At 37.7% G+C, this 17,125-nt stretch overlaps 1 protein-coding gene across 9 annotated transcripts in view; it reads left to right on the top strand.

The window, feature by feature from the left end:
- Positions 1-17,125, top strand: part of ZNF438 (zinc finger protein 438) — a 197,513-nt gene that overhangs the window by 26,562 nt on the left and 153,826 nt on the right. For all 9 annotated transcript variants that reach the window (XR_016391846.1, XR_016391843.1, XR_016391842.1 and 6 more), the window contains one exon: positions 14,093-14,153. The gene's annotated coding sequence lies outside the window, so the exon portion shown is untranslated. The remainder of the gene's footprint in view (positions 1-14,092; positions 14,154-17,125) is intronic.

Below are 17,125 nucleotides of genomic sequence, written 5' to 3'. Positions count from 1 at the left end.
CTCCATTTCTTTTCCTCCAGTTTATTCCGTAGATCTTCTGTAACCTGGATTCTGCTGCCCCTAATAGGATACCTCCCCTTCTGTCATCCGCGCCCACCCAATTGCCTGGGCCTTTGCCAGTATTACCGCTAGTGTTTGGCAAGACCGGTGCTTCTCCAGGTTTAGCGTGTGCACCAGAATCGTTTGGAGGGTGATTAAAATACAGGCCCCTGGGTTCCATCCCCAGAGCTTCTAAGTAAGTCTGAGCTAGGGCTTGTAGAGCTGAGCTTACTTAACCTCTCTGCGGACATTTGATATTGTTGATTTTACTACCACCTTTCTGAGTTTCGGAACTCAAAATTACTCTCAAACCTGCACTTGTTCCTTTTGTATTCTTTTTTTTTAATTGATGAATGGCAGTGTCCTTTTTCTCACGTAAGAAACCTGGAACTCACCGTGATTCTTTATTCTTCCTTACCCCCATATACAGTCGATTAATTTTCCATACTCTGAATATCCCTCCAGTGCATCATTTCATCTCCATCCTTATTGTCTCTGCTGTAGTGTGAGTCCTATCTTTTCACGCATATTGCTGTAATGCTCTTTAAAAGTGCTTGTCCTGTCTCCAATCTCAGACTTCCTCTTATTTATACTTCATACTGTTGCAGAGTGATTCTTTTTAATACAGGTCTGATCACATTATTCCTGAGCTGAAAATTCTTTGGCCTCCTACACCTTCCAGATAAAATCCAGACGCCCTCCCACGCAAGCAGAGGGCTTCAGACCTGGGTCTCTGACTGCCTGGCTAGCGTTTGCTTCTCTCACTTCTCTACTTTTCCTGAGCGTTAGTACCTGAACCTGCCATGATTCTGATTCTCTTGAGCTTTTGAGCCTTTGCATGTTTTCTCTTTGCCTGAAACACTTCTCTTTCTCCCTTCACTGCTTATCTTCCAGGACTTAGCTCAGGGATGCCTCTACTATCACCCTGCTTCCCTGGTCCCTTTTCTGTCCCTGGGAGTTAGATGCTCCTTTTCTGTACGGCCATGGACGTATGTGAGTTGCACTCATTTCGCTCTTAAACACACTGCTCGATTCTGGAGGTTTATTTGGTGCTTATCCTCCTCTAGACCATAATTTCTTTCAGGACAAAGACTGTACTTTCCATCTGTTTCTTAATATAGTTCCTAACATAATTAGTCATTGTTTGTTGAGTGACTGAATGTTAAGGACCATTTTTAGTGATAGAAACTAGTCATAAAACCCAATCTGGAGGGCTTCCCTGGTGGCGCAGTGGTTGAGAGTCCGCCTGCTGATGCAGGGAACGCGGGTTCGTGCCCCGGTCCGGGAGGATCCCATATGCCGCGGAGCGGCTGGGCCCGTGAGCCATGGCCGCTGAGCCTGCGCGTCCGGAGCCTGTGCTCCGCAGCGGGAGAGGCCACAACAGTGAGAGGCCCGCGTACCGCAAAAAAACCCCAAAAAACAAAAAACCCAATCTGGAGAACTGAGGGCCCAATCTGGGGAACAAATGGGAGGGTGACAAAAACACTGTAGGCTTTACATCTAGTTGGATTTGTTCAAGATTCTGGAGGAATTGGTATTTCTTGGAGACTGTGACAGGGCAGGGATGGGAGTTGGTGATGTATTGTAGAAATCACTTCAGTGATATTCAGACTAGGTGGCCATTTTCATTTCCTTGATAATTTGGATGAAATTTGGAGATATGAACGTCCGATTCCAACGTTTTACCATATATAACGTATACCATATATACCTATGTCTATATCTATATTTATATCTATATGTAGATATAGACATATTTGTTCATTTGGTTGTTCTTTGAGAAGTTTATGCAAACTTAAAAACAAATTACGGTTGTCGCAAAGCTGCCATCTTTGTGATATGTAAATTTTATTTAAAAATTTTAAAGGTTAGCTTATTCATCCATTGTTCTTGAAAAACACATATCTGCCAAAAATTTTATAGTAGTTGTATGTTCCAAGCCTGCATTGGCCATGTGATAAATAACCACCAGCCATGTGTGGTTATTTACATTTGAATTTAAATTCGTTAGAATTAAAATCAATTAAAAATTCAGTTCCTCAGTCGTGCTGGCCACATTTCAAGTGCTCAGTAACTGTATGGGACAGTGCAAATATAGGATATTTCATTATTGACAATAATTTAGTCAGGTGATGAGCATATAACCTCAAATTCCTGTTTTTAAAACAATCCAAAAATGTTCCTTAAAAAGTGTTTTTATTATAAAATAAAACGAAGGTATGAAAATCACCCAAATCAGATATATGATTCAATGAATTATTACAATGACAGTAGCACCCAGGTCAAGAGTTAGAACTTCATGAGTCACCCTTGAAATTCTTCCTTGTGTCCTGTGTCAATCACAGCCCTCTCTTCTCTCATAAGCAAGCATCATCCCAAATCTTCATAGTAATCACTTGCATTTTTCTTTTTATAATTTATGGATCCAGTCTGTTTCCTTCAACACTATAGATTGGTTTTAACCAAAGTAAAAACATTTTTATTCAGATACAATTTCCATGCTGTAAAATTAATCCATTTAAAGTATACGATTCCGTGGTTTTAGTGTCTTCTCAGAATTGTACAACCATCACCACAGTCTATGTTTTAGAACATTTTTGTTACACCAGAAAAAAACATGTGCCCCTTAGCAGTCATTCCTCTTCCCCACCCTCCCAGTCACCCCAGCCCTGGCAACCATTAATCTATTTTCTGTCTCTATAGCTTTTGCTTATTCTGATTTTTCATGTAAATCAAGTCACACAACATGTGGTCTTTTGTGTCTGACTTCTTTCACTTAGTGTAACACTTTTGAGGTTCATCCATGGCATAGCATATATTAGTATTTTATTCCTTTTTGTTGCTGAAGACTATCCCGTTGTACGGATATGCCACATTTTGTTTATCCATTGATCAGCCGATGGACGTTTGGGTTGTTTGCACTTATTGGCTGTTATGAATAATGCTGCTATGAGCATTTACATACAAGTTTTTGTGTGGATGTATGCTTTCATTTCCCTTGAATATATACTTAGTAGTGGGAATTGCCGGGTCAGGTGGTACTCTATGGTTTAACCTTTTGAGGAACTGCCGAACTGTTAGAAAAACAGGCTACACCATTTTGCATAACCAACAGCAATGTAGAGGGTTCCAGTTTCTCCACATCTTCATCAATATTTGTTATTATCTCTTTTTCATTATATCCATCTTGGGTATAAAGTAGTATCTCATTGAGTATCAAATTGACTGTAAATGTATTATGGTTTTCTTTCTTTTAATTTTAATTTTTTTAAAAAAATTATTTATTTATTCATTTTTGGCTGTGTTGGGTCTTTGTTGCTGTGCGCAGGCTTTCTCTAGTTGCCGCGAGCGGGGGCTACTCTTTGTTGTGGTGCACGGGCTTCTCACTGCGGTGGCTTCTCTTGTTGCGGAGCACGGGCTTTAGGCGCTAGGGCTCAGTAGTTGTAGCACGCGGGCTCTTGAGCGCAGGCTCAATTGTTGTGGTGCATGGGCTTAGCTGCTGCACGGCATGTGGGATCTTCCCAGACCAGGGCTTGAACCTGTGTCCCCTGCATTGGCAGGTGGATTCTTAACCACTGTGCCACCAGGGAAGTCCCTGTATTATGGTTTTCATCTGCATTTCCCCAGTGGCAAATGACGTTGAACATCTTCTTAATGTGTTTATTAGCCATTTGTAAATGTTCTTTGGAGAAACATCTATTCAAATCGTTTGCTCATTTAAACATTTTAAATTATAGTTTTAAAATAATGATAATTTTGATTATATAATTGTTTACCTTTTTATTAAAGGCTTACAAAAGTTCTTTATAACAGATACCAGTCCCTTTTCAGATATATGATTTACAATTATTTACTCCCATTCTGCGTTTTTTCCCCCACTTTCTTTATAGTATCATTTGCAGTACAAAATATTTTAATTTAGATGGATCCCAATTTATCTGTTTTATCTTTTGTCACTTGTACTTTTGGTATCATATTTAACAAACCATTGCCTAATTCAAGACCATAAAGATTTACTGCTCTGTTTTCTTCCAAGAGTTTTATAGTTTTAGCACTTACATTGAAGTCTCTGATCCATTTTTAGTTAATTTTTATGTAAGAAAAGGTCCAACTTTATTTTTTTTGCATTGGGACATTCATTTGTCCCTGCACCATTTGTTGAAAAGACTGTACTTTGTCAATTAAATTGTTTTGGATGGCACTCTGTCAAAATTGATTATAAATGTAAGAGTTTATTTCTGAACTCTTAATTCACTTCCATTGTTTTACATGTTTGTCTTTATATCAGTACCATAATGTGTTGATCACTGCAACCATATAGTAAGTTTTGAAATTGGGATATGTGAATCTTCCAACTCTGTTCTCCTTTTTAAAGATTGTTTGGCTATTCTGGGTTCCTTGCATATCCGAATGAGTTTTAGAATGTTTTTTAATTTCTGCAGAAAAGGCAGCTTGGATCATAATAGTAATTGTGCTGAATATGTAGACCAATAAGGGGAGTATTGATATCCTAACAAAATTAAGTCTTAACAACCCATGAATGTAGTATGTTTTGTCTTTAATTTTTTCCAACGTTTTGTAGTTTCCAGTGAGTGAGTCCTGTACTATTTTTGTTAAATATTGAATATATTCCTGAGTATTTTATTCTTTCTGATGTGATTGTAAATGCAGCTCTTTTCTTAATTTCTTTCTTTTATGTTTGGGTTGGTCATTGCTGTGGTATAGAAATAGATTGAATTTGTATGTTAATCTTATATCCTGCAACCTTGTTGAACCTGGTTATTTGTGTTTAATAGTTTTTTTTTTTTAGTTGGTTTCTTAGGATTTGCTACAAATTCATATCATCTATGAATAGAGATAGTTATACTTATTCCTTTCTGGATGCTGATTTTGTTTGCTTGGTTTTTTTTCTTAACTGATTACAATGGTTAGTTACACCTGCAGAGAAATGTTGAGTAGAAATGGTAAGAAATAGAACATTGTATTCTTTTTTTTTTTTTTTCCGCGGTAAGCGGGCCTCTCACTGTTGTGGCCTCTCCCGTTGCGGAGCACAGGCTCCGGACGCGCAGGCTCAGCGGCCATGGCTCACGGGCCCAGCCGCTCCGCGGCATGTGGGATCCTCCCGGACCGGGGCACGAACCCATGTTCCCTGCATTGGCAGGCGGACTCAACCACTGCGCCACCAGGGAAGCCCGAACATTGTATTCTTGTTCCTAATTTTAGGAGTGGGCCATTCAGTCTTTCACTATTAAGTATAATATTAGCTGTGATTTTTTTTTTTGTGGATGCCCTTTGTCTGGTTCAGGAAGTTCCTTTCTATTCCTGGTTTGTTGAATGAGTTTTATGACAAGACTGTTGGATTTTGGAAAATGCCTTTTCTCAATTGATATGATCGTGTGCCTTTTATTTTTTCTTTTATTAATTTGGTTTGCTAATATTTTGTGGAAGATTTTTGCATCAATAGCTATAAGGAATATTGGTCTGTAGATATCTCATGATGTCTTTGTCTAGCTTTGGTATCAGAGTATTACTGGCCCCTGGCCCCATAGAAGTATTATCTCCTTTTTTTTTTTTTCTTTCTTTTTTTGGGAAGAGTTTGTCAAAGATTGGTATTAATTCTCACTTAAATGTTTGGTCGAATTTACCAGTGAAGTCCTTTGAGTCTGCACTTATATCTGTTGGAAGTGTTTTTAATCACCAATTCAATCTCTTGCTATAAGCCTTTTTAGAGATTCCGTTTTTTCTTCAGTTTTAGTAGTTTGTGTTTTTCTAGGAATTTGTTCTTTTCCTCCAAGTTATCCACTTTGTTGTTGTTCATAGTATTCCTTTATAATACTTTCTATTTCTGTATAATCAATAGTAATGTCCTTTTATTCATTTGTAATTTTTGTGTTCCCTCATTTTTTCCTTGGTCACTATAACTAAAGGGTTGTCAGTTTCGGGGATCTTTTCAAAGAAACAATTTTTGTTTTCATTGATTGTCTTTCGTGTTTTTCTATTCTTTATTTGTTTGCATTTTAATCTTTATTGTTTCTTTCTTGCTGCTTGCTTAGGTTTAGATTGCTCTTTTTTCTTGGTTCTTAAGATGGAAGTTCAGGTCATTGATTTGAGATCTTTCTTATTTTATAATATAGGCATTTACAGCTATAAATTTTTCTCTAAGCACTGCTTTCTTTAGCTACATCCCATAGGTTTTGGTATGTTATATTTTAGTTTTCATTCATCTCAAGGCATTTTCTAATTTCCTTTACGATTTCTTCTTTGTTTCATTGGCTACTTACCAGTGTATTGTTTTATTTCCATGTATTTGTGAATTTCCAAAATTTCCTTCTGTTACTGATTTCTGATTGCATTCCATTGTGGAATGGATTTTAGTCACATGATTTTAATCACTTTAAATTCTTGAGGGTTGTTTGTGGCCTAGAATATGGTCTCTTTTAGAGAATGTTTCATGTGCACTTGAGAAGACGGCCTTGTGTTGTTGGGTGGAGTGTTGTATAGATGTCTGGCAGGTGTAGTTGGCTTACACTTTTATTACAATCTTCTATTTCCCTGTTGTTTTTTTTCCTGGTTTTTCCATCTAGTGTTGAAAGGGGATAAGAAGTCTGTTATCATTTTTGAATTGTTTATTTATTCTTTCAATTCTTCTTCCTCTGTTGTTCTTGTAGCTTTACCGCCCATTTTGGCTGATTTTCTTACAGTTGCTGTTTCATAGTGTGTCACTTTCTATCCTTTTACTTTCAACCTATTTGTATCATTGAACCTACCGTCTCCTGTAGACAGTATATAGTATATAGCTGGGTTTTTAAAAATACCCTCTGATAATCTCCGCCTTTGGATTGGATTGTTTAGTCTATTCACATTTAATATTATTGATATGGTTGGATTTACACCTGCCACTTTGCTTTCTGTTTTCCATAGGTCTTATGCCTTCTTTTGTTCTTTTTTTTTTTTTTTTACTGTCCTCTTTTGAAATAAGTGAATCTCTTCCAGTGTGGTATCTTAACTCCTTTAATAATTTTTAAATTATACATTTTGAATTAGTTTCTTAGTGTTTGCTCTAGGGCTTACAATATAGCTCTTAGCTTAAGAGAATCTACTTCTGATTTTTACCTACTTTCAGCAAAATTAAGAAACTCCTCTCCTGTATAGCTCTATTTCTCTCTCCTGTTTTTTTGCTACTACTGTTACCCGTATTATGTCTATATATTGTAGAAACCCAACAATATATTATTATAGTTTTTCTTTTATGTAAGTCTTTTAAAGAAGCTGAGAGAAGAAAGGAGAGCAGGTGCATATTTATGGAGTTAGTTATATTAACTTTTCTACTTTTCATCCACCTCATATATTCTGTGGGTCTCAGTTACCATCTGGTGTTATTTCCCTACTCCAGCACAAGGCAGGTTTGCTCTCATCGGCTTCCTCTGTGTTACTATCGTCAAATAACACATGTTATTATTAGACATGTTGTTATTATATAACATGTTGTTATTAGCCCAACAGTACACTTGTATGCTTACTGTTTCATTGAATTGCTCTTTAAATCAGTTAAGAGAAGGAGGAGAAATATGCAATTGTAGTCTCTTTTGTAATTATGTACATAATTCTCGGCAGTCTGTTTTTTGTGTGCATTCAGACTACTGTTTGGTGTCATTTGCTTTCAACCTGAAGAACTCTTTTCAGTATTTCTTATAAAGCAGATCTCCTAGCAACAAATTCTCTCAGTTTTTGTTTTTCTGGGAATGTCTTGGTTCCACCTTCGTGGTTGAAAGATAGTTTTGCTGGGTGTAAGATTCTTAATTCACAGTTTTTTATCTTCAGCGTTTTGAATATTCAGTCCTACTACCTCCTAGTTTCCTCTGCTTCTGATGAGAAGTCAGCTGTCAGTCTTATTGGGGCTCCTCGTATGTGATGAATCATTTTTCTCTTGCTGATTTCAAGATTTTTTTCTTTGTTTCTCAACATTTTGATTATATTTTGTCTGGGTGTGGATCTCTTTATATTTATCTGGTTTGGAGTTTGTTGAACTTCTTAGATGTGTAGATTACTAATGTTTCTCATCAAATTTGGGGAGATTTCAGCCATTATTTAAATCTTTGTTCTGTGCCTTTCTCTTTTTCTGTGGTGCTCTGTTCATGTTTCTTCATTCTTCTTTTCTCCCCATTCTTCAAATTGTATATAATCTCTATCAGTGTATCTTCAAGCACTCTGATTCTTTCTTCTTCCAGTTCATGTCTACTCTTGGGCTCCTATAGTGAATTTTCCATTTCAGTTATTGTACTTTTTCAGTTATTGTACAATTCCAAAATTTCTATTTGCTGCTTTTTTTCTGTAATTTCCTTATCTTTATTGATATTCTCTATTTGCTGAAACATTGTCATTATACGTTTCTGTAATTCTTTATCCATGGTTTCCTTTAGTTCTGTGAACTTATTTGGAATAGCTGATTTGAAGTCTGTCTCTGTTAAGTCTAACACCTGGGCCCCTTTAGAATCAGTTTGTGTTGCCTGCCTTTTTTTCCTGAAAATGGGTTTGCTGCTTCTTTGCACATTTTGCAATATTTGTTGAAAACCGGGCATTTTAAATAACATGTAGCAACTCTGTGTAGTGATCACCTTGGGAATGGGGGTTAATACTGTTTGCTTGGTTATTTATGTATATTTTTAGTGACTTGGATGAACTGACTGTGTGAAAGCTGTTACCCCCAGTGGACAACACTGGATGTCTCTACTCAAATTTATTTTCTTGTTTTTTCTTTTATCTTTACTACCCAAGGGTTACCCCTTGGTCAGATAAGCCACTCATTGGTTAAAGGCTGTGCTTATACCCTCCTAGCCAGTTAGAATTTTACTCTTTACCATTAGACGTGCATGTGGCTTGAAGAGTGCTATCGTAGTTGAAAGAGTTTAGGTATTACCCAGTCATACAGTTCATAAAGGAAAGGCAGGATAAATTCTTGAGCTTTTTCTTTGATTTAATAGTTTTTAAGAATGATTAATTGGTTCTCTATCATCTCTTGAAGATGACCAATTATTAAAAAATTTTGAACTCTTAGAATTAAACGTTTGATGGGTTTTAATCCATTTCAGTTATTATCATTAATGAAGCTCAAATTATTCCATCTTTGGCCAGTGGGAGCCTTTTGAGATTGGCTCCTGAGTCCTAGAATTAGCCATTTCTCTAAGAAGCTCTGGTCTCTAAGGGATGCTCAATGATGCTGGATTGGCCTTTGTTTGTAGGCCTTTTCTGTAATCAGAGTTAAGAAATATATGCACATATTTAAGATAAAATAAAATACCTCACAAGGTCATATTGATGCTTCCAATTAAAACTCTAGACTACAGTGTATTTGAATCTTCCTTCTATATCTCCTTTTCTCTGTGCCAAGAATCCTGGTCTTTCAGACACAAGTGATTATAGAATTAGAAAATCCCATAATTATTCATTTGTTTTTATCCCACATTACACATGCAATAGTCTCAGAATGACAATAGTAATACTACTGAAAACATTAAAAAGCATACTTTTGCTTATACTCTCACCATCTTTACAGCATTTAGGACTGGCAGTGTCTTCTGAGACATTGTTTGTTTAGCAAAATGAAATGTTTGCTTAGCAACATTTTAGAGCACCTTCTCTTTCTCAGACTCCCTGCTACAAAGGAGGAAGAGACACAACCTTGTTCTCTAAAAGCTGGGTTGTTGGGTTACGTGGTGTCATTCTGGTATAGGAAGGCATGGCCCCAAAATCTGGGTTTTTATTCTTCTTTAAAGGTACTGTTAATGATGTAATTGCATACTTCCTAAAATAAAACTCTTTCATTTTCTACTCTTGTCAGGGAGCAGCTTCCATTGGGTGGAGATGCTTGATACTTCCTAATCTCTTGTTACCTAGTGTATTAGTCAGGTTGTGCAGAGAAATACAGCTAGCAGGAGATATATCTATGTATGCTATCACAGCTTTTGTGGATGCACTATAGATAGATGGATGGGAAGATAGGTTAATAGAAGAATAGGATATACTAGCTAGATAGATAGATAGGGAGAGAGAGTTAGTTTTTATGTTAAGGAACTGGCTTACATGATTGTGGGAGCTGGCAAGTGTGAAATTTGTAGAGTAGGCCAGCAGGCAGAAATTTTAGGTAAACGTTGTTGATGTAGTCTTGAGTCCAAAATTTGCAGGGCAGCCCAGCAGACTGGAAACTCAGGCAGGTTTCTGTGTTGCAGTCTTGAGGCAGAATTGCTTCTTTCTTGGGAAAGTTCAGTCTTTGCTCTTAAGGCCTTCAACTGATTGGTTGAGGCCCACCACATTATGGAGAGTAATCTGCTTTAAAGTCAACTGATTGTAAATGTTAATCACATCCACAGGGACTGTCACAGAGACACATAGACTAGTGTTAGACCAAACAGCTGGGCACCGTAGTCTAGCCAAGTTGACACATAAAATTAACCACCAAGGTTAGGTTAGCCATTTAATTTATTGCCCAAACTGAGATTCTTTTGAGAATAAGAATTACTGAAAAATAATAAAATTGTATAATTTTATTTGTTGACTAACAGATTTATTTTTATTGTATTTTAAAAACAAGTTTATTTCTGAAAAATGTTAACATATTTCCATGTTAATATTAAAAAAAAAACCCAAAACATCACAACAAACATCACAACAAAATTATTTCATACTGATTTTTTTCAACTTTAAAAAGACCATAAATAGAATTCTCAGTAGAAGCCCATATACATTATTTAGTTTCTTAGTCATAATTTGTCTGTAGTACTGGGTCTCTGTATGTTTCTGAAAGGAATGTAGTTTTGAAACACAATTGTATTGTTTTTAATTGTTTCGTAAAATTATAGTCTTCAGAGTTTCATTTTATGATTACTAAACTTGAAACTTGATTCTTTTCAGTAGTTACTAATTGCTGTAAATCATTATCTTTAAATTTGAGAATATAATATCTGTATAGATACTAAGGTACCTGGTAAGTTCAAAGCAAATTCTACTAAATTGAGGTCATTCTAAATTTTGATTTTTTTTTTTAGTAGTTTAACAGGGAAATATTCCAGCCCATATATTTTCACAGGTACTGTCTTTTTACTCTATTTAGAGTACCTTTATTCAATGACATTTTTACAAGAGAAGGCTTGTCAGATAAGTTGTATTTATTTAGAAGTCTTCTGAACATTTTACCAGATTTTTTTTTTGTTTTAATTTTTAAAATTTTTATTCATTTATTTTTGGCCGCACTGCACAGCATGCGGGATCTTAGTTCCCTGACCAGGGATCGAACCTGTGCCCCCTGCAGTGGAAGCACGGAGTCTTAACCACTGGACTGCCAGGGAAGTCCCGCATTTTACCAAATTTAGATGCTGCTAGATTGTAAGCATTTGAAAGTCCATTTCATCCTGGTACAAAGTATAAACTTATCTAAGTAAAAAAACTGGTTCTCTGTATAAATTAAATCTGAATTAAAGATTTCCAACTGACTGAACAAAATGAAGCCAAGATTTAGAGTGCTCAGCTGAAAAAATTTCAATGCTATTGATGATTTTACTAAGTGAGTCTTAAAAGCCTCCAAGATTTCTAAGTTATGTAGCAACAAGAGAAAACAGGTACTGCCATGTTGGAGTAGTATTTTTTTTTTTTTTTTTTTTTTGCGGTACGCGGGCCTCTCACTGCTGTGGCCTCTCCCGTTGCGGAGCACAGGCTCCGGACGCGCAGGCCTAGCGGCCATGGCTCACAGGCCTATCCTCTCCGCGGCACGTGGGATCTTCCCGGACCGGGGCACGAACCCGTGTCCCCCGCATCGGCAGGCGGACTCTCAACCACTGCGCCACCAGGGAAGCCCGGAGTAGTATTTTTTTTTATTCAACGTTATCTTTGTCACACGAGTGACGGTTTCTTTGTGTGTGTGTGTGTGTTTAAGTATTTGTCAGTTGTGATTGCTAGACTGTCACATCTTTGGTGGATGTAATTGTGGGACGTGTTTGCTTCTACTTTGGTCATATTTTGCCGTTCACGTGGTACAGTTGTGAATTATATGTGAATCACAACCAGGTCCAAGTTTATTTCTGTGCCGTACTTTTTAAAATTAGTAAGACCATTGTTTTTTACTCTATGATTCTGTGCTTGACCAAAGTTTGTATTTGTGTATCTCTGTAAAATCAAATATAGTCTATCCTCATTATTTATAGGTTCCATTTTGCGAATTCTCCCTACTCACAAAAGTTTATTTGTCACCCCCAAATCGGCATTCTTGGTCCTTTTGTAGTCATTTAGGGCCATTTGCAGAGGAACAGAAAATGTGGATTGCTTAACACACTTGTTCCCAGCCGAGGTAAAGCAAGGCTTTCTTCTTTCAGCTTTCAAACTCTAAACAAGTATCCTTTTTGTGGTGCCACTTTTCTTTGTATTTTTGTGCCTCTTGTCGGTGATTTCACTGTTTACAGTGACTCCCAGGCATAGTATGTTGTATATTGTTCCTAAGTGCAGGAAGGTCGTGACGTGTTGTACTTTACAGAGAAAATACGTGTCTTAAGTAAGCTTTATTCAGGCATGAGCTGGTGCGATGGACTGTGAGTTCAATGTTAATGAATCCGTAATATATATTAAATATAGTGTCTTTATACAGAAAGACACGTAACGCAAGGTTATGTTGGACCAGTTGAAGAAGTTGTAGCCAGAGGCTCCCAGGAACCTAACTCTGTTTCTCCTTTAAGAGCAGTACTTTGGTATTTGCTAATTCAGTGTTCACGGTGACCTTATAGAACTTCACTGCTGCAGTAATGAAAACTGACTCTAATTGCATCTTTGTTGTTGAACTTCCTAACTGAGTTTAAATAGCAGCTACAGCGATGTCAGGCATATCACATAGTACAGAATGAACTTCCAAAAGCTTTACTTTGATTCCATGAATTGGATGAAAACTATCAACCCATAATTGGAATTAACTGATTTCTATTTAATGTATCTCCTGACACTGATAGAAAGCTGGCATGACTTAAGTGTAAATTTCTTCTGCTAATAGAGCCAACAAAATAACAGCTGTCACTTAATTTTAACTATGTAAACAAGACACTTTGTAATCAGAACTGAGCAAGATTAAAGACTAGTCATTTGATCTAAATGAAAAGTCATGCTTTATAGAATAATATATAAAACATCTTCTTCACCTGCTTTTCTGAAATTGGTATCTTCGAGCTACTCATAGTTGGGGCAGCAGCATTTTGAATATTTTTTCCACCTCCACCGAAGACTGCAGGATTTAGCTGTCCCTCGGCCTCTCCTGTCCAAGTGCACTTCCTTTTTCTGCTCATGGTTTGGGTGCTGACTTTGAGAACGAGGTGTCAGTTATAGCCCATCCAGAGAGAGGTCTTTCACATTTAACCACGGGTTAAATTGACAATTGGATTCACTGCGCGTGTATCTCACAGCACTCACCAAGATCTGGGCACAGCTTGGAAGTAAATGTTCTGGCTTATTATAACACTCTTGTTAAAAAAAATCGCTAGAAAGTGGAGAATCCAGGACAAATAATAAATTGCGGGGGGGGGGGGACACTGTGACAATGGACCTAAGTTGAGACTGTCTCAGACACACATGGTCGCTTTACCAGACACGTGTCTTTTCAAAAACCTCCTAACCCCAAATTCCTGATTACTGTTTTCCCCTCACAAAGGCTGTGCCCTCAATGTGATTCACTTGTTTGTGACTGCTTAGTAATTTCCACAGCATTATGCACATGGAAAAGAATGTGAAACATTCTTATTAGTCAGTTTTATTCATTGTGGCACTTCCTTCTTTCTAGAACATTTTCTGTTTATCTTAAAACTTGTATTAAATTTTGCATGCCTTCATTTTTAAACATTTTTAAAGACATGTAATAAATTTATGGTATTGTTCTTCCTTAAATTAGTTCTTTTGTTATTTTAATAAAAATGTCATACAATAATTTTTAAAATTTGGGAATGAAAGGAATACAGTTGTTAACATATATTTGATAAAAATGGATTATCTGAATATGATTCTGATAATACTTTATATTCTGTTACAGGATTAAATTAAAAGGATTTACCATACATCTTATGACTCTTTACTGGAGCCTTGGGAGATAGGTAAGTGACAAGCATTTTTTGAAGAGATATTTCTGAAACATTAAATGATTTGATCTCATAGGTTCCTGACAAAGTAGACAATGGAGTATATCTTACTTCAGTGATTTACCTCTTTTTCTCCTCAGTAAAAATGGTAGAAATACCGTGTTTACATGAATGTAATGTAACATTCTCTGGCATCCAATAAATCATATTTTCCAGGGAGTTTTAAGTTTATTTTGTATAATAATTATACAGAGAACATTGTCAATAAGAGAAACAAGTTAGGCATATTTCAAAAGTTAAAGCCCTAAAAAAATCGTTAAATGCGAAGTGGTGTCCTGGATTGTATCTTAGAACTGAAAAAAGACATCAGTGAAAAACAGGTGAAATCCAAGTAAAGTTTATAGCTTAGTTAATAGTAAATGTACCAATGTCAGTTTCTCAGTATTGACAAATGTACCATGGTAGTGTAAGATGTTAACTTTAGGTGGAATTTGGTGAAAGGAATACAGGAACTCGGTAATATCTTTGCAACTCTTCTGTAAATCTAAAATTATTCCAAAGTAAAAATTTTTCTTTAAAGCCAAAAAAAATCGAGATTTATTTGAAAATTATAGTTTAGAAGTAGCTTTTCTGTGTAATAGTTTGAAAAATCAAAATAATTAATTACCTTTAGAAAAACCCAGATGCCGTGCATTAGAGACGCAGGGAAATATGTGATGATAGGTTTCACTTTTCAGTTCATGGGAGGCGTGGGATTTCATTTTCTTGACATTGGCCTGGTGTCCATGAACATCTCCTTGAGCTCGGTTACAGACTTGCTCTTTGATTCCTTTAAGGTACTTGTGTGTTCTTTGGTGGTTTAGTACAGCTCTTTCTGTTAACATAAGCAGGCCCTTTCCAGGGTTCCCAGTGTACCGCTTTTTTCTTTTTCTTTTCTTTTCTTTGATGTACTGTTACGGGCAAAAAGGCCAGTGATGTGACTCAGTGGTTTGGAGTTGAGACCCTTTTAGGGTGGTTTTGTTCAGTCACATCTACTTGAGCTTCTAGGTCAGGTGCTGGACTCAGCTGACCTGTCGTTAAAGAGCCATTTCTGTAGTTGAGCTGAAATAATTGATTGCTGTCAGATAATTGAAACTGTCAGTTTCCAAAATGAACTCTGGCAGTATAACTCTTTTAAATTTCTATAAATATTAAAAGACTATAAGAACGGAGCTCCGTAGTTTGCTGAACTATTACATAACTTGTCATTAATAAAAGTAAAATAGCCCTGCCGGCCTTATAAATGGTCTCCTGCTGCTGCTGCCAACTTTAGTGATTTTAGTTCACCGTAAATTTCATGAAGGGAAATAGAAGTATCTTCTGCTTAAAGGATTTAGATGTTTACAAGCGCAGACCCAGGCCGGGGTGACTTTTGCAGGGTAGTTGTTAGGCTCGGAGAGTTCTGTTTTGCTTGACGATATTTGTTCAGAATTGGTGGTGTAAATTCTACTGGCATGAGATTGATATCTTTACTTCTTAGTGATGTAGCATAATTGTGCCAACCTTGGTAGGAAAGTTTAGAAAAAGGGAGGAGCATTTTTTCAGGACAAGTTGAAATTCCATTGATCAAATTATAGTCCACACATAAAATCAAGCAAAAAAGCTTTTCATTCTTCTGTGCTGGAAGAGCCTTGCAAGTGTTGTTTCTGGAGACATGCTTTACCACTCAGCTGGCTGGCTGTTACTTTATGGTCACCTAAAGTATAAATGGGGGTATAGCTAATAGGCACTGAGCGCTTTCTATGTACCAGGCACTTTGTTTACAGCGATCTCATTTAATCTTCACGAACACCTATGGGCTAGTTTGGAACTCCCATCATAGATGAGGCTGGAGGGTAACATGTCTCCAGGGCAACCCTGAAGGTGTGGGGCAGAAAGGGCTGACTGCCACAGTGTGCAGTACCTACAGTTTAGTTCCTAGTATTGCCAGCTTCCAGGGAATCCTGAGCCTGTGGACACACGGTAAACTTCAGATTACAACAACTCTTCTGGGTAAAAGGATGTCTGATCATACCGGGTGACCTAGAGCGGACTCCCCCCGGGGTAATGGGCCTGGAGTGGAGTCTCCTGCTGCCCGTTGCAGCCGTGCCCTGGCTCATCCTCTGGTTCCCAAGCACGTCAGTTGTTCTCTGTCACCTGATGAATTGCCGAACAGTCACGCATTGTGTGCTTCATTGATCAGATGCCAAGAACTCTTGGCAGCGCTGGGGAGCATGATCTCAGTGTGCCTCCTGGTCAGCGCTGGGCAACTGGAAGTTGTTAGTGGGGGTGAGAACTTGGATCCAGAAGCCAGGACCCATGCCAGAGGCCAGGGATGGGGTAACTGAGCAGCGGGCATGTGAAATGGAGCTCTCCAGACTCCGTCAGCTGGCCAGGAGGCAGAAGGAGAGTTGCACGTGACTTTGAAAGGTGGTCTTTGAAGAAGATTATGACGTCTGGCTGTGGATTTTGTAGATATAAAATACTCCCAGTTGCTTTTTGAGGAAGAATGAGAATGTTGCCAACTTACACATCATAGTGCTTGTTACAATGGGCAGAAACCGCTCTCTCTGAAGCTTTTCCCCGTCAGTTCTAGCCATGTCTTTCTGTGGCCCTAAATCTCCAGTCCTTCTTGAAAGCATAAAACGCACACAGGATTACAAACTCTCCTTCTCGGTCTCCTCTTCTTCGTGGTCTCTGACGGTTGGTGTCCTTCAGGGCTCTGTCCTTGGTTGCCTTCGCTGCCTATTCTCTATGTGATCTCATGCATCCCTCACTTTAAATACCGTGTGTCCCCCCCAGTTTATTTCTTTGCCTTGATCTCTCCGATGAGCTCCAGGCTCCTATCCGTCTGCCTATCCAACGTCTCTATTCAGAAGCCCAGTAAGCATTTCAGACTTACGTATGTGCAGCGGGACGCCTGGTCTCTCTTCCCCAGACATGCCCTCCAGCTTACTCAGCGGTCCGCT

This window comes from Delphinapterus leucas, chromosome 2 (genome assembly GCF_059928025.1).
Source record: "Delphinapterus leucas isolate spDelLeu-1000000601 "Yukka" chromosome 2, BTC_Dleu_Yukka2, whole genome shotgun sequence".
NCBI classification, from domain to species: Eukaryota; Metazoa; Chordata; class Mammalia; order Artiodactyla; family Monodontidae; genus Delphinapterus; species Delphinapterus leucas.
The sequence above is the reverse complement of the archived record's forward strand: the minus strand, read 5'-3'. Positions and strand labels throughout refer to the sequence as shown.